The following is a 27156-nucleotide window of genomic DNA, read 5'->3' as shown; positions in this document are numbered from 1 at the left end:
ATCGTGGTTTGCGCAATGTGGAAAGGAAAATTTTTTGTATTTATGAAAGTCTTAGTATCATGGTACTATCTTAAATAACATAGTTTTAGTAATATTATCTTAGAAATCATCCAAAAGATAAAAAAAATATAGATGTGTCAAGTAACATAGTACAACTGCAAAATAAGGGATTAAAGATACTCCGTGTTAAGTTTTTTAGTACGTTTACATCATTACCAAAAAACTACCGAAGTATCTGATAAGATGTAAAAAAGATAGTGATATTCGTACTATTGCAAATAAAAAGTGTGGTTACTTAAAAAGAGATATTTTTTGAATTTGGAAGATACGCTGTTTACGTTATAATAAAGAAAAACCAGAATATTATAAATAGGGGCCAAGTATGTCTAAACTTGCGTGAAAACAGACCATAAGTGGAGAAATCAGTAACAAAAATAGAGAAAGTTTTAATAGCTTAGCAGATATGCGTAGATATAATCGTGATAACCTTTTAGCCAGTAAAACATGAAGAGTCGTTGGTTCAAATCCTGTCGAAAAATCTCGAAAAAAATTTCTAGATGTTTTTCGATGAAAAAGTTATCCATGTTTTGGCTGAAGCTCACACCTAATAAGTCCGGGTTTTGTATCCATGCATGGTATTACATAGGGTTATGGAGTACGGTAGCCTTGGTGTCTGTAAAACGATATAGCCACTATTATTTAACGTGGTTAATTGCTGCCCTTGTCGTTCCAGGTAAGAGTACACAACTACCGTTACGCGGGCAGAATAGATTCAAACCTTTCTATCCATTCACAGTCCACTCTCTAGATTTTATCTATAAAAAATATTTACTTAGCATTTATTTACCAAGAGAAATTTTATAGCTTCGTGGATGGGTCGTAAACTCCTGCTGTCAATCAATTGAAACTTCACTAGGGTCACGGTTGGCTCGTGGTAGATTTTGTGATAGCAGAAGCAGATTCTTTTTATAACGAATTGTGGACATTGGTCACGAGCTGACTCCAAAATTTATCAGGGAACAATCTTTTAAGAAAAGACTATTTCCTGTAATCTAATTGATTCATTAAAGGTGCACTAGGTTGGTTACTCTTTATAATGTTAAGAGCTGGCCGTTGACTACTTGGCCTAAGCCCTGCTGTTTTGATTAATAAAAGTTTGTATATTTTCTGGCTAAGTATTAAAATATTAGCTGTTATGTAGGGGTTAATAGTTCTTGTCGGAAATAGTGAAAGGTAGTGTTGAAAGTATAATATATTGAAAAACAAACTTATTGTACATTATACATCGTGACCTAACCAGCTAAAGAGCAACTGCTTACAACAAAAGCTAGAGTTCGACGGACTGTATCGCTTAGTACTGTGCGTATAATTCGTCGTTATTTACATGTGTGTATGCGCTTGGACTAGACTGTACCAATTAACTAATATTACCACAATTCTCTTTTGTATCATCGGTATCTGGTTGTCATGATACTAGGAAGCTATCTGAAAGAGTTCTTAAATGTACCCAAATTATTTTCAGTCTCTTGATCTGGACAATTTGGTAGTAAAGCCAAAGAAATTTCAATGACTGATTCGAGGAATCACTTAATATTCGTAAAAAAGTATATCAAAAGTAGTCGCTGGGGATTTTAGATGTGGATCATAGAAAAGAGCTTCTTTTTTAATTTTCTGTATGTTAATCTTATCATTACAGTAACATTCTTACTAGTATAACTGTCATTATTACAATCATTCTTACCACCATTATCCTTAGTTTAATTATTCCTTTTCTTACTATTATTAAATGATAAAATATGACTAAAATTCAAACCTTTCCGAACTTCTAAAACTTTTGTTGTATTTGCTAAGGCCAAGTAACTCTTTGAGCTAAGCTCTTATACTCTAGAACTAGATAGATTAGAATCCAATAACTCAAGATACAGCAGGATAATAACCCAGGACCTTAAAATCTTTTTTTCATAGCAATCGACTAGATCTGCTATATCTTTTTTCAATCGCTAGTTAGGAATATGAGCTTACGTTTTTGGGATGGGCTAAGCTAACCATAAAAAACGTTATTAAATTATTTAATAAAAAAACAAATAGTTAGTCACTTACTCGGCATGATGTTTTAAAATTAATCGTCCTCTATACAAAGCTTTCAACTACATTGACCTAAAAATTTAGCCCTGATTTCTCAAGTTCCATAACTTAACCTGAAAAGCCCCATCAAATAATTCTGTTAAAAGTGAAAAATTAATTTTTAACTTTGACTGAACTTACGAACGTGGCTTCTAAACTAAGTGAATTTATCTTATAGTTCCTAAGTCTTCGACCTTAGGTATTCCTAGCTTAACTTTAATAGTAGTACTTAGATATTTACTTGTGAGAGAAACCATTCATTTATTTTTGCTAACTTTATTTTACTACAAAACGAGATAAAAAAAACATAAAAATTTTAAAGTTATAGGCACATTATGCACGAGAGTAAATCAACTATTTGGAATTGGTGACCGTGACAAAATTTGTGAAGAAAGTTGATTTTGTATGTTACTCCCCCTTCGTTCCACAGCCCCTCGCCATACCACCCCGTACCTCTTCCCCTGCACACAATGCTACTCCACCACAGCACAGCATACAATTTAAATTTCATTGAATTTTATTTCTTTGTTATTAACTAATTTAAGAAAAAAGAAATAAAAACATTTTCCAACTGAATTAGAACCTTTGACTTCCTGCGTCCAAATCGAGTTCTTTATCCACTTTCCTACATGAGTGGTTCCGTATTAGAAACTCGATTACGTCTTGTTTTGATATCGTGCGTAACTTATTTTTTAATGTAAATATTTATTTCTTATTAATTAATTGATTTGATTTAATTATAAATTGCATCAATAAATAAATTATTTGTTTTATAAACTAAGTTTTTAGTTAACTAATTTTTTTTTAAACGAAGAAATTAGTATATTTTAGTAGAGCAGTTTTCCTGTATATTCATCAATATTAATTTATTTATTATGTATGCTTTACTTTTACAGTAAATAAATAATTGTTTACACTATTTATCCATCTTTTTTCAAAATTTTCAAAAAATGTTTTTAACATTTTTTGGTATTCTACTAAAACATAAATTAATTTTTTTGCATTTTATTTTTTCACAATTTTTTGATTCGTGCCTACAAAGTTAAGGACGTTTATCACCATTGGCGTAGAAAGAAAGGTGACAGGAACACGAATATATACAGCAATACCGGCAATGTTTTTCTCATATTAATGAACTTACACACACGCTTTTACGTGTACTTGATCCCCTTCTTCTAAATTTAATTAAGAACAAACTTTTACATCTATTTCGTAGCTAAGTAGGCTTATCTAAAAGTACTCTTTCATACAAAAAAATTAAAAGTTTTTTACAAATCAACGTAGGTGGTAGGAAGTTGATTTGAAATTATCGGAAGATTCGATGAAAGTGCACAGTCTTGTGTACTGACCAGCCTACATAATGTTTTTATTATATTGTGCCGTAATATATTGTTTATAAAGGCTCATTCGTTTCATATTATTACAGTTATTTAAACCACACCCAATTAACGTAAGTATACTTATTCCGACAATAGTTGTAACACCTTTGTGTACAATATCATTTCATAGAAGGGATATTTATATTCATAATTATGTTTGTCTGCCATATGATTTTATAGAAGTATACTTATAAAACTTCATACTTGGGTACTGAAGCACCCACTGTCCACTAATTTGATATATTAATTTTTTTTTTAAACCGTCGTGGCAAAAACTTTCATATATTACCAACCACATTCTTAAACTGACACCACGGTTGTATAATATTGTCATATTTTATTTTATTGTTGTCAATTATTTTATGTAATATCGATCCTCAATACTGACAAACGTAACAATACTTGGACAAGTTTTAAAAGCGGCACTTGGAGAACACTGACTAGAGCGATTTTACAGTTGTAAAAATTATTTTAAGTTGCAAGTACTTATTTAAATTAAAGTAAATATTAAGATAAATTCCTTATAACATAAAAGGTTCACGGATGTAAAAAATAACAAATTTGTAACTTGAAATTTTTAAATAAATAAAAAAAAACTTTTTTTCCAAAATAATTTAATAAATATAAGATAATTCGTCAAGGGTGCTGTTACGTGGAATTCCGAAGTCTTGGGATGCTTAATAACAACACGGCAGGAAAAATTAAATCACTTTGTTGCTATACTCCCCTGAGGGAAGGCGCTTGGGGTCCCAAGTTACTTATTACGACTACCCGCTTTCTAGTCCCCACGTTCTAGGGCCCTGTGGCCACTGCTGTGGCCTTTTTTATGCTCTTTCTTCTCCCACTTGTCCTTCTTTCTTCTTATAGCTGAGGCTCATTCCGCGCATCATGTCCCATACTGTACGTGCTACGTCTAAGGCCGCTACGTCGTCGTCCTCGACGGCGTCCTTTTACTTTCCACCTCGGGGATGATTGTTTAATTAGTGTCTGCGTCATGTTGTTCGTTTTGTAATGTATACTAATCATTTTAAAAAATGGATGTTTTTATGTACATCTCTGTTTCTTTTTCTTTTACACATTCTGATTACTTTCTTGCAAGTTTATAATGTGTTATTACATATATTGTTCGTGTTTGCGCTTTTCTCTCTTCCGTAATGACTTCATAAATATGCCCTCGTGGGTCCTAACTTTTATTTATAATTACTTGATTACCATTTACTGCTTTATTCTAACTCAATATTTACCTACAGATTGTATTTTGAATTGTTTCATACATGTTCATTTTTATTATTATGGTTACTATTTTTTTTTTTCTTTCAGTTTTATCATAGTTTTAATAGCTTTTTTGTATATTTGCATTTTTTTTCTTATTGTCTTATACCACTCTGTTCATTGCATTTTACACAGTATAATAAAAAATCTTCCTTATTTTATTATTATTACATTCGTATTTTGTATAAGTTATCATCTACTTAACGCATCATCTAACAAAAAAAAGTACATCAACTGTTCTTATTTACGTATCTACTTACTAGTTTCCTTTGCCTATTTATTTACTGATTTTTTCTACGTATGAACGTGTATTTTTGTCGAGAAAAGCATTTTTCTGTTCTTTTTTCGTTTTTTTTTTTTTTTTTTTTTTTTTTTGACGAAAACATTATTGATGCTTAGGTATTGACGTCTTGCGTTTAACTTACCTATAATATGTTGATTTATTATGATAACTGTTTGTTACTGCTGGCCGGTTAACCTTGTTGTCGCCGATCATCCCGTATTAAGACAAGTATTGATTGCAGTGCCATAGAATTCATTGTATTTTTATTTCTTGCGACGTTGTTTCTGTTTCTTCTTCCTTCAAAAATTCCAGACAAATTTGGTATTTGTATGGTCAGAAAATCTTATGTTTCGAAGTCTTTCTGAGGTTTAAGAGTTCGGTCGAATACTTTCAATCAACCCAGTCTTATGCTAGGAAAAAAATACACTCCATATGCATTAATACTCAAATTTATTGTAACAAAAGATATCGCGAGTTTTACAACTAAACTTGCGCACTGAACGAAGCAGTATTAATACAAAAGAAGTAATTTTAGTAGTTGATTGTTATATAATATTACTTAAAAACACAGGGAATTGTACATGCTGATAAGCATGTCGGGGCCCCTCAACATTAGAGAGTCGTAACATGGTGGTTGATTGAATCGCACCGAAAAGCAACCTCTGATTATGGGTAAGTTATATAGGCCAATAAGACTAGTTCTTTTATAAATACAAAATGCCTACACGGCGGATCGGAAAATCGTAAGCACGATGCAAAGTGGCAAATCGTGAGAAGCTGAGAGCGCTACGCGTGCTCTCTCTCACAGTGCTACGAGACAAGTTTGTGCCACGAAAATCCAGAGAGGTCACCTTCGTAACATGAGTAAATGAAAGGACGAGTCCAAGAGAACCAAGGATCGAGCATTATAGCCGTACTTGTAAATACCTACGTCCCTACGTTGTGTATATTCAAACATTACTAATATCTAGCAAATAAGTCCTTAAGCCATAACAGTATTATCGCCCCCCCCCCTAAGACACCTTGATAAGAAACGTTGTAATGAATAAAGAGAAGGTGTGCAGAGTAACTTTACTGAATCTCTTCACCCAATATACCAGGGTAAACATTATCTGTTAATCACTTAATATGTTAATCAAAATCTCTTATAAAATAATTGTTTTTCACCCCTTTTACACATATTTTTGCTTTACATACATTAAATTCTTATTTTTCTATCGTCGACTTCTTACAATGCTTATACCAGTTTTCTCATTACATATCATGGTAGTTTCATTATTTACATTACTTACTTTAGTGGACCTTAAAGGATGTCTAAGTTACGTGGGTGGTTGAATCACATTTGTTCCTTTTTCTCCTAGATATAAATTTATGGTACTCCCATAGCTACTTTCAACAAATTTTTTTTCTGTGACTGTGTGTATTTTTGGATAAGTATTCATAGGCATGTCTTTGGAATTTTAAGTTACAAATTTGTTGGTTTTTTATTTTAATTCTAAAATGAAAGGTATATGTTTAGCACCTCTTTTGTTTCCTGTTGTTCAACAATACTTTAATGCTTGGGTTCTTGATCCCTTTTTTCGTCACCATTCAACAAGCTGTTTTTTATCACTGGTATGTGAAATTTACTGACATTGGAATTTGCTGTTTACTTGCAGGTTGCTGAATTATTCCAGCAACTTATGTCTTATGACTGTTGTGGATTCTTAGAAATTATACCACAGGTGTATCTACTAAGGTTGTTCTGACTTCGGTAATGAGACAGATGTACTGTTTTCTTCTGTACTGTTTTTTTCCACCCAGATACGTATGTATATGGGTAATTCTGCTGTAACTTACTCAGATCATGTCCGGTACTCATACTGACGTGCCGTAATAAAATCCAAAACTTTAAAAACGTCAAATTGTGTTGAATGTTGTTGGTTTTACTTGACATATTATCTTATATCAATATATTGATCCCATCATTGAGATGACCAATTTCACTCATGAAAGCTTTCACCGGTAAACAATAAAGCTTAGATGGCACTTGGGCGTGTAAGCATGATATACTCTAGCTATTAGTGATTAGATTTGTACCTTAGTCACTCCAAAAATCGACAAAGATGAGTGATTTTTCACTGCATATATTTTGTCCGCATATTTTCACCATATTCGCGGTTTTAACAAAAATAATTTCTAACTAGTAACTTTATGGATTGGAAATACTAACCAATGGTTACTTTTCAAAGTATAGGACTAAAATGAATAAATCCTTACGACAGTAGTACCTAAAGTAGTTACTTCTAGAATAGCCAAGCTTTTTTGTTTGCGTATTTCGCACGTACAATCATTTTATTTCGTTCCAACCCACATGGAACAGCCACTCGGTGTGCGTGTGCAGGTACGCAAACTATAGTTTCTTATTGCATTTGAGGCTAGTTCATAAAGTATGGGTAGACAAGCCATTGTAATACATCTAAGAGTCGTACGAGCACAACAAACTTTCCCAGAACTACAATCAATCCCAGACAAGTTTTTTTTCATTACTGTTGGGCTAAAAGACGAGACATATGTCTCGCGGTTTCGTCCCATTGGCTATTTTTCGCTACATAAATGCAAAAACGGTGGTGCTGCTTCCAACGTTGGTAGCCAAACGGTGCACTCCATTAGGTGGCTTTATCTGGGCTTAAATGAAAGCAAAAACATAGTTCTAATGATTAAAACAAAAAACTTTGAATTTTATACTCCGAATGAAAAGTTATAGTGATTTTATGAAAAATACTAAATTTCAGTCAAAATCACATTATTAGCAATATTTACGCTGTAATTGAAACAGCTGTAATTTTTTAATGGAGGTACAAAATCGAACAAATTTTTTTTTTTAATCTGTAGGTCTTGATCCCAGCTTTTATTTCAGTCCAGTAAGAACACTTAAAATGTTGAAGGAGCTTAGCTACACGTGCTAGAAAGTAATACAATTCTTCGAAAATCGATGAAAACTAACTTTCATAAAATTTCGTATAACTTTTGACCAGCAAACTCTACAGTTGCATCGCTTCAGATATTTGTTATTAAAGTTGTGTGCAGTAGAAATACCAAAAAAAATTTTTTTAACTAACTTCTTTTTAAAAAATTTTTCAAGTCGATCTAAGCAAGTTACGGCAGAATCACCCATATGTACAAATACATTTTTTGTTTGGATGTATTCCAGTCTCATTGCATGAAACGATTTTTTTTGAGAAATCTCAGTAGACGTTATTCGTTGATCACTCTTCAGTTTAATATCATGATCAATTGCGCAATCATAACCTTTTCTCTGTGATCGCAAGTCAGACGATTGTTGAAGTTGAACAATAATACATTTTTTTACGCTTGTTTTGTTGGTAAGGTAAGAATATTAGGATCTAAAAAAAAAGTAATTTAAAATCTATAGCTGAGTACTTAGTCAATAAAACTGTAAAATTGCAATTGCATTTTTTCATAATATAAATAAAAGTAACTGGAAAATATTTTTTCCTTAAAATTCACATATCTTACTTCTATTAAAATCTACTAATTACACAGATCTGAAATAGGTCACATGGACGTGTAAGTGTATTTGTTTAATTTTTTTGTTTATATTGTTTACGTTTTTCTCTTATTTTTGTTTATTTTTTTCAATATTTTTTTGCTTACATACAAATACGATCTTTTGCTTTTGCTTATAATTTTTAAGGCCACCGGTGAGTCACAGTTCTCTATAATAATTTCCTTTAACACACTTTCTATTTGCGATGTTACTGAAAAATTTAGCGGGTATCTATGCAAAGTATCTAGTTGCCTTTTACGATTTTTGCGTTGCATTTTCGGTTCAAGATTTGAGGTTCGGTTGTAGTTCCTAATAAGATGTGCTTGTTATTCACACCCCTTTTTTCATATTTTTTTTTGCGTATGTAGGCTAATTTATCATTGGTTGGACTCTGTAGTAAGATTTGCTCTGCACTATTGTTTAAAGTTCCTATTTGAATATTTTTCCTCTGATTCTCTTCTGTGATCTGTACTATTTGTTTACGCGATCTACCTCTTTTCCCTTGTTTCTTGTACAAGTCATTAAGTTTTTACAACATCAAACGTCAACAACGATCAAACTTGTGTGTAGAAATACCAGCTTTTGCCAAAAAAATACAGATTTCTTTTATCATCAAGAAAATCTCTATTTTATTTTATGACTGACATTCTCAACACTAGGCAATTTTCATATTTAGTGATGAAAAATAGTATTTTCACCACTTGGTCACCAGCAGGTAATCTTGTCCCAATAATTTCTGACATTAAGTTGTCCATTAAATGCATTTATACTAGTGTGATATTAAGTTAAGAATATTATTGTTAATAAAAGAACATTCTTACTACAACGTTTGGCAGAGTGCCACAGAGGATCTTGGAAACGGGGTTGAATAACAAATGCCCGATCTTGCGAAAATATAAATTTATTATAAAGTTCCGAGTTATGCTCTGAGGTGTTAGACAAAATCGAGAGGAAACAAATCAAAATACAAATAATTCTTAAGCCGTTTATAAATTATCATCTACAAAAAAAAATAACTTTCAATAATTTTATTTTGCCGGCCGAACAATGGCTTAATTTATGCGATGTTGCTCGCTTAAAATTAATGTACTTATTTTACTCTCATTCTAATGTACAGATTTAGGATTTAATTGAACCCTACATATCGTTAACCCTCGATATCTCAAGTTTGTGATAACATGAACTTTGAATTTTAATCTTTTCAAACATTGTTTCCTTAGTGAGCTTCATACATGCAATTTTTTAGCATTGCGTAGGTATTCTAAATGAATTGTTTCTAAAGAATGATTCGAAAAAATTTTCGACACCCACAGTATATTCTAGAAACAGCATTCTAACCAAATGTTCTCTCTTCTGTACTCAAAGCTATTGCCCCAGAAACGGCTTTTCGAGAAGAAAAACTATTGGTTTACCATCAGAATAAGGTAATGGTAGTATAGTTAAATTCTTGAGAACTTAGTCGTTGATAGGCTGTTTCAATGCATGCATAATAGCTATGTAATGCATTAATCGCCATGGCTTACAACCTGCAGTAGACTTTTTCTCACTATCACTTTTTTATTACTTTTTTGATTTTTTTCTGTTTAGTCTACTTAACATACATGTCACCTCAGACCTTATTCCATGACGGTTGATAGCATAACATGCACTTTAAAAATAAAAATGTTTGAAGTAGTCCATAATCGAAAAGGTCTGATATCAAGCTGTTTGTCAACTGATCTCTCCAGCTTCAATCATTTTTCACACTCTTTGTCCCTACCCCCACGTTTTGCCCAATTCTTTTTAACGCAAATCAGTGGTAAGAGCCAGGAATCTCAGTCAGTACTCGAAGTCATAGACAGTACTGACACGTCTGTATTCAACAATATTGAGCAGCTAACTGGGCTCTTCTTACTCCCGCTCTATTATCCCCACTTTTTACCCGCACTTTTAACACATACGTACACTTTTAAGAGAGGATGCATAGTAAACATAAAAAGTCGAAAGAAAACTCAATCTGTACAAAGAGATCAATGAGAGTAGAAATATGAGTACTGCTTACGATCATCATTGCACTTTGTCACTTTAAGTAATAAAGTAGGAGGCAGAACTATAGGTAGACCTACAATAATTTTTGATGAATCTTTTCTAGAGCTTAGTATTCCTCAGATGGCTAAGAAATTTTCTGTGAAACTTATTTTCTCTCATACTTAGAGAGTTTGGTAGATGGACGGAAATTCCCACAACTACCACTATCTCTCTTCTAATGTTTTTATAATATTTTATTTTATTCTTAGAGGTCACAAACAAGTAGTACTTAAAATACACTGTAGATTTTCTGAAAAAAGCCTTGAGGCAGAATTTTAAAGCAGATGATGACGATCTACAAAGATGGTTGGTGTTGACCAACCAAGCGCTGGAAGCGTTGTAAAAGTATGTCTTGATAACATCCAAGAGAGAGATGCAACTCTACCAACCCATCTGGGCTCGTTTTGTTCTACATTCAAGACAAAAGCAGATGACTAAAAATGATCGGGAACAATCGCTATTGCATCTTCGAAAGCAGCAGTACAGTGAAGAATACAGATGAACAAAACAGTAATAGTGTACAAAACAGCGAAGATGATCTTAGTGAGCAGAACAGTGAAAGTGAACAAAAATGTGCAGATGATCCTAGTGTGCAAATCAGTGCAAACGACCCTAGTGTACTGCAGAATTTTAATGAGCAAAATAGTGTAGATTTTCCCAGTATGCAATAAAAAGATTTATTATCAGCATTCAGGAATCGTGTAGCTACTGGTGTCATAATCAATAATATTATATTCAAAGTTACTACGCCTTAGTGCCTTACGCCAGCCCGTTTTGTTGGGTTGTCTGCGTGGTCATGGGACTGTACACCTGCCGCTCGTCTCGCTGGGATGACCGTTGTGTACCAACATATACATACATTACACACGAACACTATTCTTGCACTTGTTACTCAACGCCAGGGCCGTCTCCGCGGGTGGGACTAAAGGAGAGTGGCGACTCCCGGCCGGCCCGAGCATAGGCACTAACGACACCGAGGACAGCAACGTGTAACTATTTAGCAACCAGACCCAGAAGGAGCTTGCCTCTTTAAAAGAAAGTGTCGCTATGCTCAGAGTAAAGCGACAGCAAGTTGCTGATAAAGTCCAATCAGCAACGATAGACATTACAGAGACGCTATAAATGATTAACGATAAGTACGGCAACACAGCGAACGCTGTTAAAAATGGGCTCAAAGCGGCGTTTAAGCATCTTCAAGAGACAGTCTTACTGAAGAAGATGTGTATACCAACGCTTGGAAGTCGTCATTGGAATCCCTGCAGTAGAGGGAACAAAGGCGAGATAATTTTCGATGGCATGTACAGAAAAAAATCCTGAATACTGCCCTAAAAGAAATAGAACGAAGTAAAAGAAACAGGAGCCCATCGGACAGCCCTGAGAAACGCCAGCAGACTATGTCTTCAAAGAAAAAGAAAACAGGTAGTGGCAAACAAGAAGAAATTCCCCTGAATGAGAAAACAAGCCAGAAGAAAAAAGTGGACGCCACAACAACAGTAGTAATGAAGATGGCTGAAGGACAGACCTTTGCAACGGTGCTGAAGACAATGAAGGCGAACTTTGACCCCGATAAGGCTAACGTGGCAGTCCAAAGTGTTGTCACTACAAAAGGTGTAGAAAATGCTACTGCATTCTCACAGCAAATTGAAAAGTCGGTATCCGGACAGAGTACTGTCAAAATGAGCAACAGAAAAGTGACATTAGAGGTCCGAGACCTGGATGCCATTGTAGAGAAAGATGAGGTCAAAGAGGCTTTCGCTAGGACTTTTGGACATCAGAGCCAGGAGCCAGAAGTTGCTCTCTTAAAGCGAAATGCCAGATAATAGAGGTTGGCTTTAATAAAGGTGAATGAAGCATCTGCCAAACAAGTAGAAAAGGAAGGCAGGTTACGAGTTGGCTTTGTAAGCTGCCGAATTCGAAGAAGAATTAAAGTAACAAGATGTTACAAATGCCTGGGATATGGACACGTCTCAGGTAACTGTAAGGTAACGAAAACAGATCCAAGCTTTGCTTCCGGTGTGAAAGTTCAAACCACCAGAAGAAAGAGTGTCCGGGCCCAGCACGTTGCTCCTTTGCCCAACAACGGAAAACAAGCACGAAGCAGGCAGCGGAAGCTGCCCTCTATTTAAAAGAGCCCTAAAAAAGGCCAGGGATAAGGCCCAAGTAGTATTAAATTAAGGCAAAAAGGCCTTGAGTTGAAAGACAGGCTTATGTGGACCCAGGCTGCGCTGGGTATTTTTTACCTATCAGCAAGGGAAAGCATCAAGCTTATAGTGGTGCTGGCTAAGTAGACAGCCTACTATGAAGCGCTAGACAAGGTGCTGGTCCTCAGGGACGCGATGGTCTCCCTGGTGGCTCCACCCTGAAGTAATGCTAACGCGGTTCCGGGGTGGATCAAAAGCCACGTGGCATGGGGATGGTTTTAGTGGGTATGGAAGGTCTAATAAAAAAAATCTATCGAGTCCCACACTACTGCTGTTCCTGCGGTGTGCCTCAATGCATTTTACCTCCCTTCACACAAAAAAAAAAAAAATTTACTACTACTACTACTACTACTTCTACTACTACTACTACTTCTTCTTCTACTACTACTACTACTACTACTACTACTACTACTACTACTACTACTACTACTACTACTACTACTAATACTACTACTACTACTAGCGGCTCTCTCTGGTAACAGAGAGGTCTGCTGCCCTAGTTTTAACCCTCTCCAAATGCTTATTTCTAGGAAAAAAAGGGTAGTGCTGGCCTTCGCGGGTCAGTACGAAACTAAAAAGATGCCAAAATGAAAAACGTCGATGTAAAACAGGTACCCCAGGCGGTAACCTCTCTGAGGGAATCCACCGTCAGTTCCGATCCGGTGAAAGCCCGGGTGACTGACGCAGGCCCCACGGATTCTGGGGGGGGCCACAAAGACGTGTCTCATGGCCAACAGGGACTGCTAAATGTTCCATGGCCTTTTCTAACGGACAAAGGACGAAGAGGAAGCCTGTCGAGTATAGGCACTAACGACACCGAGGACAGCAACGTGTCAGTATTCAGCAACCAGACAAGGGAGGAGCTTGCCTCTTTTGAAGAAGATGGTGCTAAGCTAAGAGTTAAGCGACAGCAATTGGCTGATAAAGTCCAATCAGCAACGAAAGATATAACAGAGACGCTACAATTAATTAACGATAAGTACGGCAACACAGCGAACGCTGTTAAGAATGGGCTAAAAGCCGCGCTAGAACACCTTCAAGAGGCAGAGGTGCTAAGAAAACGCTTTCTTTACGAAGAAGAAACGTACGTAAACGCTTGGAAGTCGTCATTTGAATCGCTGCAGTGGAGGGAACAAAGGCGAGATAATTTTCGACGGCATGTTCAGAAGAAGACCTTGAACACTGCCCTAAAACAAATAGAACGTAGTAAAAGAAACAGGAGCCCATCGGACAGCCCTGAGAAACGCCAGCATATTATGTCTTTAAAAAAAAAGAAAACAGTTAGTGGCAAACAAGAAGAAATTCCCCTGAATGACAAAACAAGCCAGAAGAAAAAAGTAGACGCCACAACAACAGTAGTAGTGAAGATGGCTGGAGGACAAACCTTTACAATGGTGCTGAAGACGATGAAGGCGAATTTTGACCCCGATAAGACTGACGTGTCAATCCAAAGTGTTGTCACTACAAAAAAAGGAGACATACTTATTAAGGCCAAAGGTGTAGAGAATGCTACTGCATTCTCACAGCAAATTGAAAAGTCGGTAGCCGGACAAGGTACTGTCAAAATAAGCAGCAGAAAAGTGACTTTAGAGGTCCGAGACCTGGATGCCATTGTTGAGGAAGACGAGGTCAAAAAGGCTTTCGCTAAGACTTTTGGACTTAAGAGCCAGGAGCCAGAAGTTACTCTCTTAAAGCCAAATGCCAGAGGACAGAGGCTGGCTTTAATCAAGGTGGACGAAACAACTGCCAGACAAGTAGAAGAGGAAGGCAGGTTACGAGTTGGCTTCGTAAGCTGCCGAATACGAAGAAGAATTGAAGTAATAAGATGTTACAAATGCCTTGGATATGGACACGTCTCGGGCAACTGTGAGAACGAAAACAGATCCAAGCTGTGCTTTCGGTGTGGAAGCTCAAACCACCGGAAGAAAGAGTGTACAGGCCCAGCACGGTGCTTCCTTTGCCCAACAACGGACAACAAGCACGAAGCAGGCAGCGGAAGCTGCCCTTTATTTAGAAGAGCCCTGAAAGAGGCCAGGGATAAGGCCCAAGCAGGAATTAAATAAGGCAAAAAGGCCTTGAGTTGAAAGACAGGCTTTGTGGACCTACGCTGCGCTCGGTACTTTTTACCTATCAGCAAGGGAAAGCATTAAGCTTGTAGTGGTGCTGGCTGAGTGGGCGGCCTGCTATGAAGCGCTAGACAAGGTGCTGGTCCTCAGGGACCCCGAGTCCTTTTCAGGACTCGAGAGCATCAGCACCTCTAGCAAATGGTGGCGAGTTAGCTCGTTAATGCTGTGAGACGCGATGGTCTCCCTGGTGGCTCCACCCTGAAGTAATGCTAACGCAGTTCCGGGGTGGATCAAAAGCCACGCGGCATAGGGGGGGGTTTTAGTGGGTATGGGTGGTCTAATAAAAAAAATCCACCGAGTCCCACACTACCGCTGTCCCTGTGGTGTGCCTCAATGCATTTCCCCTCCCGCCACAAAAAAAAAAAAAAAAAAAAAAAACTACTACTACTACTACTACTACTACTACTACTACTACTACTACTACTACTACTACTCTTACTACTACTACTATTACTAAAAAAAAAAAAACCCCAAAACCGTAAAGGAGAGACGTCCTAGGGTCAGGCCTGAGGCAATATTGGTTGTGCCAGCAGAAGGCAAGAAGTATGCCGAGGTCCTGGCCCTGATGAAAAGGGTCGACGTTGCTGGGACCGGGGCGAGCGTAGGAGCTGTCAGGGAGACGAGGACAGGAGGTGTCCTCGTCGAACTGAAGAATACCGTGTCCGAGCACCGCGATGCGTTCGCCGAGGCAATTAAAAGTGCCGTGGCGGACGCGGGTGGTGTGAGGACGCTAGCCCCGCGCTCGACCTGTGAGATCAGGGACGTTGACCCGACGGTAACCGAGGAGGAGGTTAAGGCAGCGGTAAAAGGTCGATTCGACGAGGCTGCTGCACCAGAGATGGTGGTGCGGCTCTCGTCGAGAATGGCCAGAGGTAACAGGGTCGCGTATGTTGAGGCTTCTGCGTCTGCGGCGGTGGTCCTCGACAAAATAGACCACCTACGGCTTGGCTGGGTCAACTGCAGGATTCGGCCCAGGACTAGAGCTGAGCGCTGCTACAGGTGCCTTGGGTTCGGCCACATTTCTAACCAGTGCGGCGGGCCTGACAGAGCCGGGGCATGCTTCAGGTGTGGCAAAAAGGGTCACGTGGCAAGGAGCTGCTCGCAAAAAGACGCGAGCTGCTACCTGTGCGAGAACGTGAACCCAAGGCCGGATACCAGACATGTCGCTGGGTCTGCCAGGTGTGGAGCCCTACGGGTGGCTGTGGGAGTAGCTCCGAAGAAATGGCGCTGATTCTGCAGGTGAACCTTGATAGGACCGTGCTTGTGCATGATCTGCTGTGCCAGATTTCCCGTGCCCGGGGTGCGGATATGCTCTTTATAAACGAGCCATCCCGCACGCTACCGGGCCGGGGCTGGTACTGCGACAGGACAAAATGCGCAGCCATCCTGATTTGCAGCGACAAGTTCTCCGTATCTAATACCGGAGGCGGAGACGGGTTCGTGTGGATCAGGTGTGGGAGTGCTTTCTATGTGAGTTGCTACATATCCCCTAACATTTTAATTGGTGTCTTTAGAGATCGGCTTGCCGAACTCGAGGATGCTGTTCGAGTGTGCAGGGAGAGTGGTGATGTTGTCCTGGCCGGTGACTTCAACTCCAAGGCCATCGCTTGGGGGGAGCCGAGAACCGACCCCAGAGGACGGCGGTGTTAGAGATGGCTGCAAGGCTGGATCTCATCGTCATGAACTCTGGTGGTTCAGCAACGTTCAGGCGACCTGGTAACCGGGGAACGATCATCGATCTCATGCTGGTGTCGTCAGAAATGGCGGCACGGGTCTCCGACTGGCAAGTCCTGGAGGACTACACGGCCAGTTATCACCAGTACGTCAGCTTCGTGATACACGAGGTTCGTGGTGCAGCTTCACGAGATGTAAGCCGAAGGCGCGTTGCCGGGTGGAACGTAGCAAAGCTTAACCGAGATTTGCTGCTGGAAGCCATGGTTAGCGCACCATCTCAAGCTGATTTGAACAAGATCACAAATCCAGCGGAGGCCAAGGCACTCGTGCTCGGCACTGCGAGACGGGTCAAGGAATAGTGTGACGCGTCTATGCCTAAAAGGTCAGCCAGGAGAGGTCGACGTGCGTGCTACTGGTAGACCTAGAACATCGCTAACCTGCGTGGAGAGGCGCAGCATCTACGGCGTCTTGCACAGCGACACAGAACTCGCGAAGGCACCAAGCCAGCTGTTGCCGCGTACAAGGAAGCAAAAAAAGCGTTGGTGAGGGCGATCAAGGTGAGCAAGAACCGATGCTGGCGCGAGCTCATAGATGAGATAGATAAGGACACGTGGGGCCTGGGCTACCGGATCATGTTAAAAAGACTTCGGGGTACGGACCCGACGCCGCCGATGGAACCTACCTTCTTGGAGAGAGTGGTCTCTTGTCTCTATCCGGAGCATCCCGCTAGAAGGCGAGAGGAAATAAGGGTTGGACAGGTGCCTCTCTTTACGCTCGATAAATTGAGGTCGGTGGCATCGGAGACGCCGGGGCGAAAGGCCCCTGGTCCGGACGGGGTGCCGTCTGAAGTCCTCAAGATAATAGCTGCGGAAAAACCACACGTTTTGTTGGACATGTTCAATGCGTGCCTGCGCGTTGGACTGTTCAGCAGGCGTTGGAAGATCCAAAGGCTTGTTCTTCTGGACAAGGGCAAACCACCCCCCCTGGTCCCGTCGTCATTCCGACCCTGAAGTATGTTAAACAATGCTGGAAAAATGCTAGAGAGGCTGATCAGAACTCGCTTGAGAGGAGAAGTCAGCCTCTCAGAAAATCAGTATGGGTTCCGTAAGGGGCGATCGACGGTTATGGCTGTGGCCGAGATCTTCGAGTCGGTCGAGGAGGCATGGAAACCCTCTCATAAGACGAGGAGCGTCTGTGTCCTGGCGACTCTTGACATGAAGAATGCCTTTAACTCGGCAAAATTGTCCGACATAATGAGGGCCCTGAAGCGTCAGAATGTACCGGACTACCTGAGAAAGATCCTGGACAGTTACCTCCAGGATCGAGTACTACGGTACGACACAATGGATGGACCAAGAGAGAGGCGTCTGACGTCGGGAGTCGCACAGGGATCTGCCCTCGGCCCCGATCTCTGGTACCTCGTCTACGACGAACTTTTGCGCCTCGAAATGCCTCCGGGGGTCAAGCTGACAGGCTTTGCTGACGATATAGCATTGCACGTCACAGCGAGAACGCGAGAGGAGGCCGAGTGCAAAATACGGTGGGCGGTCGTGATAGTGTCGGAATGGCTCCGGGATCACGGTTTCGAGCTAGCTGTAGGGAAAACAGAGATGGTCGTCCTCACCAGGTAGAGATGGTTCGGGGAGGACTTTCGCCTGAGCGTTGCGGGTGAGGTGATCCGCGCGAGTCCGGTGGTGCACTACCTCGGAGTGTGGATCGATTCACGATTTACCTTCGGGGAGTACATCAGAAGAGCAGCCGATAAAGCCGCTGGGGTCTCTGGGGTGCTTTCACGGTTAATGCCGAACGTTGGAGGCCCGTGGAAAGCCAAAAGACGGCTCCTTGCGTCGGTCTCTAACTCGATCCTGCTGTACGGTGCGGAGGTGTGGGCGGACGCACTCGCGAGGAAGATTCTCCGAAAGCGCCTAACTTCGGTGCAGCGCATCAGATCCTTAAGAATCGTGTGTGCCTACCGCACGGTCTCCTCCGCTGCTGCTATGGTGATAGCACGAACGATACCTGTCATGTTGCTTGCGCGGGAGCGGCGAAGGAAATTCCTGGGCTCAGGCGACCAAAGCGATGGCGACAGACGGGAGGAAACGTTGACGACGTGGCAACAGGAGTGGGATCGGGCTGTAGTGGGTAGATGGACGCACCGCCTGATTCCGGACCTGCAGCCATGGGTGGAGAGAGGACATGGAGAGGTAAACTATCACCTCACCCAGTTCCTCTCCAGGCATGGTCAGTTCGATGCTTATCTCCACCGCATGGCGGTGAAGGCAACATCTAGGTGTCTTTACTACCCTGCGTTGGATGATACCGTCGAACATACGTTTTTCGTGTGTGAGAGATGGCACCGTGAGCGCCAGCAGCTGGTGGACGGGATCGGCGAGGCGGCCACTCCCGAAACCATCATCTCCGAGATGCTTAGCAGCGAGGAAGGGTGGACGGCAGTGAATGGCTTTGTTGGGTCAGTCCTCCGGCAGAAAAAAGAAGAGGAGAGAGCCGCCGTGTCGGTAGCAGGGGCCCCTGAGTAAACGATGTGGACTTAAGCTGCGATGAGTATGTATACTCATCAGCAAGTGGAAGCATCATTGAAGCGCTAGAAAACGGGTGCCGGTCCTCAGGGACCCCGAGTCCTTTTCAGGACTCGAGAGGACTGGCACCTCTAGCAACTGGTGGCGAGCTTGCTCGCAAATGCTGTGAGATACGATGTTCTCCCTGGTGGCTCCACCCTGAAGTAATGCTAACGCGGTTCCGGGGTGGAACAAAAGCCACGCGGCATGGGGGGGGTTTTAGTGGGTATGGGTGGTCTAATAAAAAAAATCCACCGAGTCCCACACTACCGTTGTCTCTGCGGTGTGCCTCCCATAAAAAAAAAAAACTACTACTACTACTACAACTACTACTACTTCTACTTCTACTACTACTACTTCTACTACTTCTACTACTTTTTCTACTATTACTATGAAGAACGTCTAAGTAAAACAAGTACCCCAGGCAACAACCTCGCAAAGGAAATCCGCCGGCCGTTCCAATCCGGTGAAAGCCCGGGTAGCTACCGCAGGCTGCACGGATTTCTGGGGAGGGGGATAAAGACGTACACACAACTGCAGAGAGGAATCAGAGAACAGTTGATTGAGAGTTGGCAGACCCTGAGATTGCGCCAGCAGCTCGTAGAAACTCTGAAGTCAACGAGCAGACAGGCTACCTAACTGTAAGAGCGGATCGTGAATTCAACACTCTAGTAGCAGCAGTAGAGCAGCTTAAAATGCTTATTATTAGGCATAAAAATATGTCCACGGCTATTAACAAAAATTTTGGTACAGCAACGGTTGCTCTGAGTACTTTTTAGTGCCTTCAGGTTGAGGTCAGCGAAGGCGATGGCTCGTCTTTGCAGATCCCTTTTGCAGAGGCAAAACCAAAACCAAAAAGGAAATGAAGACAAAAGGAAGAAACGCCGAGTCCTAAGGTCTTGGCTCGCAGTGGAAATGAGATGAAGGCGCTACTGACAGCCAGGTTGAAAGAGAGAAATGGACGAAGGTCCCGAAAAAGGATAAAAAATTGATGGCTGCAACAACCAAACCATTAGGGAAAGGAATACAGTCCTCAAATATCCCTCAAGAAAGGTGCTGAAGGGCCAGGCCCGATGCAATATTAATGAAACCCACGGAGGTTAAAAAGTATGCCGATGTCCTAGCCCTGATGAAAAAGGTTGATGTGGCCAGGCTCGAGGTAAACGTAGGGTTAATTAGGGAGAACACATCAGGAAGTGTTCTCGTTGAGCTGAAACGAACCACAGCTAAGGGTCGAGATGCTTTTTCCGAGGCTTGACTTGAGAAATAAAAAATGTTGACCCTATAGTGACAAAACAGCACGTTGAGGCTGCACTTAAGATCTGTTTCAAAGAGAGAGAGAGAGAGAGTCCCTCGATGTATTCGTGCGGCTATCGGTGAGTACATTTAGAGGAAATAGAATCGCTCACGTTGAAGCACCTGCATCGGCGGCCACCATCCTCAATAAAAGGGATCATATACGGCTGGGCTAGGTGAACTGCAGGATGCGTCCAAAGTTCAGAGCTGAGTGCTGCTTTAGGTGCCTGGGCTTTAGCCACATTGCGAGCCAGTGTAGTGGACCTGATGAAACCAGGGCGTGCTGTTGCAAAAAGGGCTACGTGGCACGAAACTGCTCCAAAAAGGAAGTGGGCTGTTTCCTGTGCAAGTGTGCAAGAACGTGGACCCGAAGCTGGACACCAGACATTTTTTTGGGACTATCGGGTGTCGAGGGCTGCCGGCATCTGCAGAGGCAACTCAGCAGAAATGGTGGTGATCCTGCAGGTAAACCTGATACGACTATGCTCGCGCACTATTTGTTGGACTACTTTTCACGTGCCTGTGGTGTGAACTTACTCTTTATAAATGAGCCGTCCGGCACATTACCAGGTCGGGTCTGGTACTGCGGTAGGATTGGATGTGTGGCCATCCTGATCCGCAGCGACAAATTCTCTGTATCCAACATTGGAGGCGGAGATGGGTTGGTGTATATCGGGTGTGAGTGTGAATTCTTTGTAAGTTCGTACATGTCCCGATTTATTCCAATGCTTGCTTGTGGTGTCTTTAAAGAGCAGCTTGCCGGACTCAAGCATGCTGTTCGCTCGTGTGGGAAAAGTGGCAACATAGTCCTGGCCGGTGACTTTAACTCCAAAGCCACCGCTTGGGGGGAGCTGAGAACCGACTCCAGGGAGCGGGCGGTGCTAGAGATGGCCGCTAGGTTAGACCTCATCGTCATGAACTCTGAGGGTTCAGCAACGTTTATACGACCCAATAACCAGGGCATGACTATTGATCTCACGCTAGTGTCGTCGCAAATGGCAGCACAAGTGTCCGACAAGCAAGTCCTGGACGACTGTCTTACTGGCCAGTTATCACCAGTATATCAGCTTCTTGTTAGCCAATGACGGTGAAGCAAGCTCGCAAGAAGTAAATTGAAGGCGCGTGTCGAGGTAGAATGTGGAAAAACTCAATCGAAATTTGCTGCAGGAAGCCCTGGTAAGCAGGCCCCCACTTGCTAATTCAAACAAGATTATAAATCGAGCAGAGGTTGAGGCGCTCGACAGTGGTCAATTTTCTTTTACATTCTTTCAAAATCAAATATTTTAAAAAGGAAGCTATCTAGAACGATGATCCTTTTTGAAGCATGCATAAAAGATGATACAGAGTATCAGAAAAACGCTCATGAAGTGTTTGTCGACTTCCTAACCTCAAAATTTTTGACAACCACAAATTTCTTTTATCCAACTATTTTCAAAATTTATTATCTTCAAATTGGAGCTATCTAGAAGTACAACTATTATAAGAGCTTATAGTCTAGGTGAACTACTATAATAAAGGAACATTTGTATATATTTTTAATGACTTCTTAACATCGAAATTTCATGAAAAACCAAAATTTCATTAATTTTTTTGCTTCTAAACCAAATATCTCCAGAAGGAAGCTATTTAGAACAATTTTTTTTTTAGAGCATGCAGTAACGATGATACAAAGTATTGGAAATATATTAATGAAAGTGTTTGTCGACTTCTTAACCTGAAAATTTTCCGGTAACTACTAAATTTCTTCATCCAAGTATTTTCAAAACTAATTATCTACAAATTGGAGCTATCTAGAGGTATAATTCTTATCAGAGCTCATAGTTTAGATGATATACTGGTGGAAAAATAACATTTCTAAATAGATTTAATGATTTAACCTGTATATTTCACGAAAAACAAAAATTTCATTGATTTTTTTGTTTTGAAATAAAATATCTCAAGAACAAAACTTTCTAGACGGATGACTATTTTTGAAGCTTGAAGGTAAAATGATACAGAATATCAGAAAAATGTGAATGAAGGTGTTTGTCGACTTTCTAACCTTAAATTTTTACGATAAACACCAATTTTTTTAATAAGTAGTCTGTCAAAATCAGTTATATCAAAATTTAAGCAAGTTCAGAAAGTCATTTTTATTGGAGCATTAAGGCAAGATAAATAAACGTGTTTATACACATGTGTAATGACTATCTAACCTCTAAGGCTTACAAAAACCACGAATTTCATGAATGTTATTTAATAAAAAAAATTGGTGGTTATCGTAAAATTTTGAGGTTAGGAAGTCGACAAACACTTTTATAAATATTTTTCTAATACTCTGTATCATCTTGACTGCATGCTCTAAAAAAATCATCGTTCTAGATAGCTTCCTTCTGGAGATATTTGGTTTTGAAACCAAAGAATTAATGAAATTCTGGTTTTTCGTAAAATTTTGAGGTTAGAAAGTCATTAAAAATATATATAAATGTTATTTTTCTATACTATATCACCTAAACTATATACTCTAATAAAAGTTATACCTCTAAATAGCTCCAATTTGTAGATAATTCATTTTGAAAACAGTTAGATCAAAAAAAATTTTGGTTGTAGAACTTTAAGGTCAGGAAGTCAAAAAACACTTTGATAAATGTTTTTCTAATACTCTGTATCATCTTGACTGCATGCTCTAAAAAAATCATCGTTCTAGATAGCTTCCTTCTGGAGATATTTGGTTTTGAAACCAAAGAATTAATGAAATTCTGATTTTTCGTAAAACGTCGACGTTAAAAAGTCATTAAAAATACATATTAATTTTTTTTTTTTTTTTATATTACAGTGCTCTACGTCCGGCTCCTTTAATAAGGGCACTACTATGGGCACTTAGCACTTTGGAGAAGGAAGGGAAGAGGGATGGGAGGCCTCCCATTACTGGGAGAGGGGTAGGGGGAAATTAGGTAATTATGCTGTGAGGAGGTAGCCTAAACCCTCCTCGAGGAGCATTGCGTGGTGAAAAAGCACATGTGAAAAATCACAGAGGTACTTGCCCGATAAGTCGCCCTGCTCGGGAATCGAACCACGGTCTCCCGCGTGCCAATCCACGACCTAGCAGACTGAGCCACCGTGCGCTCAAATACATTTAAATGTCATTTTTTTATAGTATATCACCTAGACCAAAAGCTCTAAAAAAAATTATACCTTTAGATAGCACCAATTTGTAGATAATTGATTTTTAAAATAGTTGGATGAAAAAAATTTGTGGTTGTCGTAAAATTTTGAGGTTAGGTAGTCGACAAACAATTTTAAAAATATTTTTCTGATTCTCTGTATCATGTTAACTGCATGCTCCAAAAAAACTCATCGTTATAGATAGCTCCCTTCTTGAGATATTAAATTTTAAATGAATGAAAATGAAAATTGACCACTGCGTGCTCGTGAATGGCACTATGAGACAAGTCAAGGACTGGTGCGATGTGTGTATTCCCGAAAGGTCTGTCAGAAAGGGTTGACGTTCGTGCTACTGGTGGATCAAAGAAATATCTGACCTGTATGGAGAGGCGCAGCACCTACGGCGGCGTGGTGGCGTCTCGCACAGTAACATAGAACTCGTGAGGACGCCAGCGTAGCTGTGGCAGTGTACAGGAAAGCACAAAAGGTCTTGGTGAGGGCGATCAAGGTGAGGAAGAACCGTTGCTGGCACGAACTCATCGCTGAAGTGGATAAGGATACGTGAGGCCTGGGCTACTGCATTGCGTTAAAAAAACTGCGCTGTTCGGACCTGGCACCGCTGGTAGAACCTGCTTTCTTGAAGAGGGTGATCTTTTGCCTCTTTCTGGAGCATTCTGATAGGAGGTAGGAAGACATAAGAGCAGACCAAGTGCCTCTTCTTATCCTCGATGAATTAAGGTCGGGATGCCGGGGCGACAGGCTTCTGGTCCGGACGGGGTCGGGGTGCCCTTTGAAGTCCTTAAGGTCATAGCTGGGGAGGAGCCATATGTTTTGCTGGACATATTCACTGCGTGCCTGTGCGATTGACTGTTTAGTAGGCATTGGAAGATCCAAAGGCTTGTTCTTTAGGACAAAGGCAAACCACCCCCCCTAGTTTCGTCGTCATTCCAACCCTTAGGTATGTTAGGCAATTGTGGGATAATTTTCGAGAGGCTAATAAGAACCCGCTTAAGAGGAGAACTCAGCCTCTCGAACAATCAGAATAGGTTCCGAAAAGGGCGTTTGACGGTTACGGTTGAGGTTCTTGAATCGGTTAAGGAGGTATAGAAACCCGCTCTTAAGATATGGAGCGTCTGTATCGTGGTGATTCTTGACGTAAATAATGCCTTCAACTCGGCCAAATGGTCCGACATAATAAGAGCCTTAAAGTACCAGAATGTGTCGGAATACCTGAGAAAGATCCTTGACAGTTTTTTCCAGAACTAAATACTCCAGTACAACACAAAAGACGGACCAAGAGAAATGTGTCTGACGTCGGGAGTCACCCAAGGATTTTCTGGAACCTGGTCTATGACGAACTTCTGTGCCTTAAAGTGTCTCCAGGGGTCAAGCTGATGGGTTTTACTGAAGACACAGTATTGCATATCACTGCAAGATCCCAGGAGGAGGCTGAGCGCAAAATACAGTGGGTGGTCGCGGTAGTGTCGGAGTGACTTCGGTATCACGGTTTTGAACTGGCGACAGGAAAGACAGAATTGGTTGTTCTCCTCAGGCAGAGATAGTTTGGGGTACACTTCTGCACTTCTGGAAGCACATCAAGAGAGCAGTCGATAAAGCTGCTAGGGTTTCCAGGGCACTTGCACGATTAATGCCATAGACACATGAAAAAAAGACCGCTTATCAGCAGCTGGGGCAGTGAGGCTTGCGTAGAAAGAGAGAAAAGACATAGGCAGTGAGCCCTTCTCTCTCACACACACATGGAGTGGGGTCGTAGGGGTACAGGTGGGAGGACGGAACCGAGGCACTAGTGGATACTCCTGCCCGTACTGTATCCAAAAATATGTTACAATATATTTATTGTAACGTACGTATTTCCTTCCACACAATATTTTCAGATTTTTTCATACATAATTTGATACAAGTGGGTATTGGCCGTGTGCAGCTAAAAAAAGGAGCTAGACTAAACAAAATCAGTTTGAATAATGGCTGCCAGGTCAAACAGAACTAGCGACGCCAAGAATAGCTGTATATTACCGGCAGTGTTCAAAACTTAACTTGCACATGCTGAGATTTTTCGTTAAAAAATTTAGCGTAACTTCATCGTAGTTTTACTATCTAGAATTATTCCATATATATGTTACGTCAAAAAGCTATTTAGCAAACGTTTTTTATTTTCGTGTTATCATTGATTATTTTGATACATGTCATGAGAATATAGGGGGTAATTTTTTAAATTGAATGTCTGGCAGGTATCGTATTTTAGGTGTTGTCATTGGATCTGCACTGGGTTAATAAGTTGTGTCAGTCATTAAGCATTCAATCAGAGAATTACATCTTATGAACAGGGCGTTGGTGAGTGTAGCATGCAGGGTGATGGAGCCTCACTAATGATGAAAATAGACCTTACTATGATTTTGAAAATATTTTTTCTCTTGTAAAGTTTGAAATCATTAATGTTAAGTATGTTTGTAAAGCCATTTCAATGTTTCGAAAAGACTTTTTTTTCTATTATTATAGAAAGCAATACTTGTTCTCGAGTAGTATTGTTGTTATTTTCAGCATAAAATATCGATATGTCAGCACAAAGTTATTAAAATTGTAATAGATCCATGTTTAGATTATGATTTTTTCTTTTTTTTTAAACTGTGTGTTGATCAAAGTACACTCTAGGAACGTTGAGAATAAACTGGTTTAATATAATAGCAATAGGTGTACAATAGGTGTCGCAAGCTACCATACATATGTCGTAAACATACACTACATCCTTTCTCCTTTGATTCTATTTCTAGAGCTTAGAAAGATTACAACTTTATTTGGTATGTACATTATTTACAGATTGAAGGTTAGCGCAATAACGTTGAACAGCTTTAAACTGACGTGTTGAACGTCTTACAATTAACGTGTTTTGTTCTTTGTTTGAGTTGCTCTTGTCAATCACGATTTCGTCTATCTATTTCGTCTATATTTCATATTCCGTGTGATTTTTGATCGTCCCAAGCTCTAAGCTGGTTACTATGACGCTTATGCACTCCTTCCCCCTCTTTAAATTTTATTAAATTATTATGAGGTGATAAAACTTTTACGATTTTGACTTCAGACATTTTATCGTGATTATTACGAAAGTCCTTCGCTAATATTGCGTCACCAACATCAAATTTATCAGTCCTGTTATCCATATAATTTTTAATTTGCATTTCTTGCTTTTAAGTGACAATATCATTAATATCTGGACGCCATAAATCGAGAGGTGTTCGTAATTCACGATTGAACAGTAATTTTGCTGGTGATTTGCCAGTAATGGTATGTTTTGAACTTCTGCATAAAAATAAGAAACTTTCTATCGCCGTTTCAACATTAATATTTTCGCTGTATACCATTGCTTTAATTTTGCGTTTATATGTTTTTACTAAGTTTTCCACGGCTCTATTAGTTGCCGGTTGATAAGGCGCTGTAAATATGTTTGA

This window comes from Copidosoma floridanum, unplaced genomic scaffold (genome assembly GCF_036245765.1).
Source record: "Copidosoma floridanum isolate Cflo_tuat_1 unplaced genomic scaffold, Cflo_Japanese_pri ptg000006l, whole genome shotgun sequence".
Taxonomy (NCBI): domain Eukaryota; kingdom Metazoa; phylum Arthropoda; class Insecta; order Hymenoptera; family Encyrtidae; genus Copidosoma; species Copidosoma floridanum.
Note: the sequence above shows the minus strand (reverse complement) of the source record.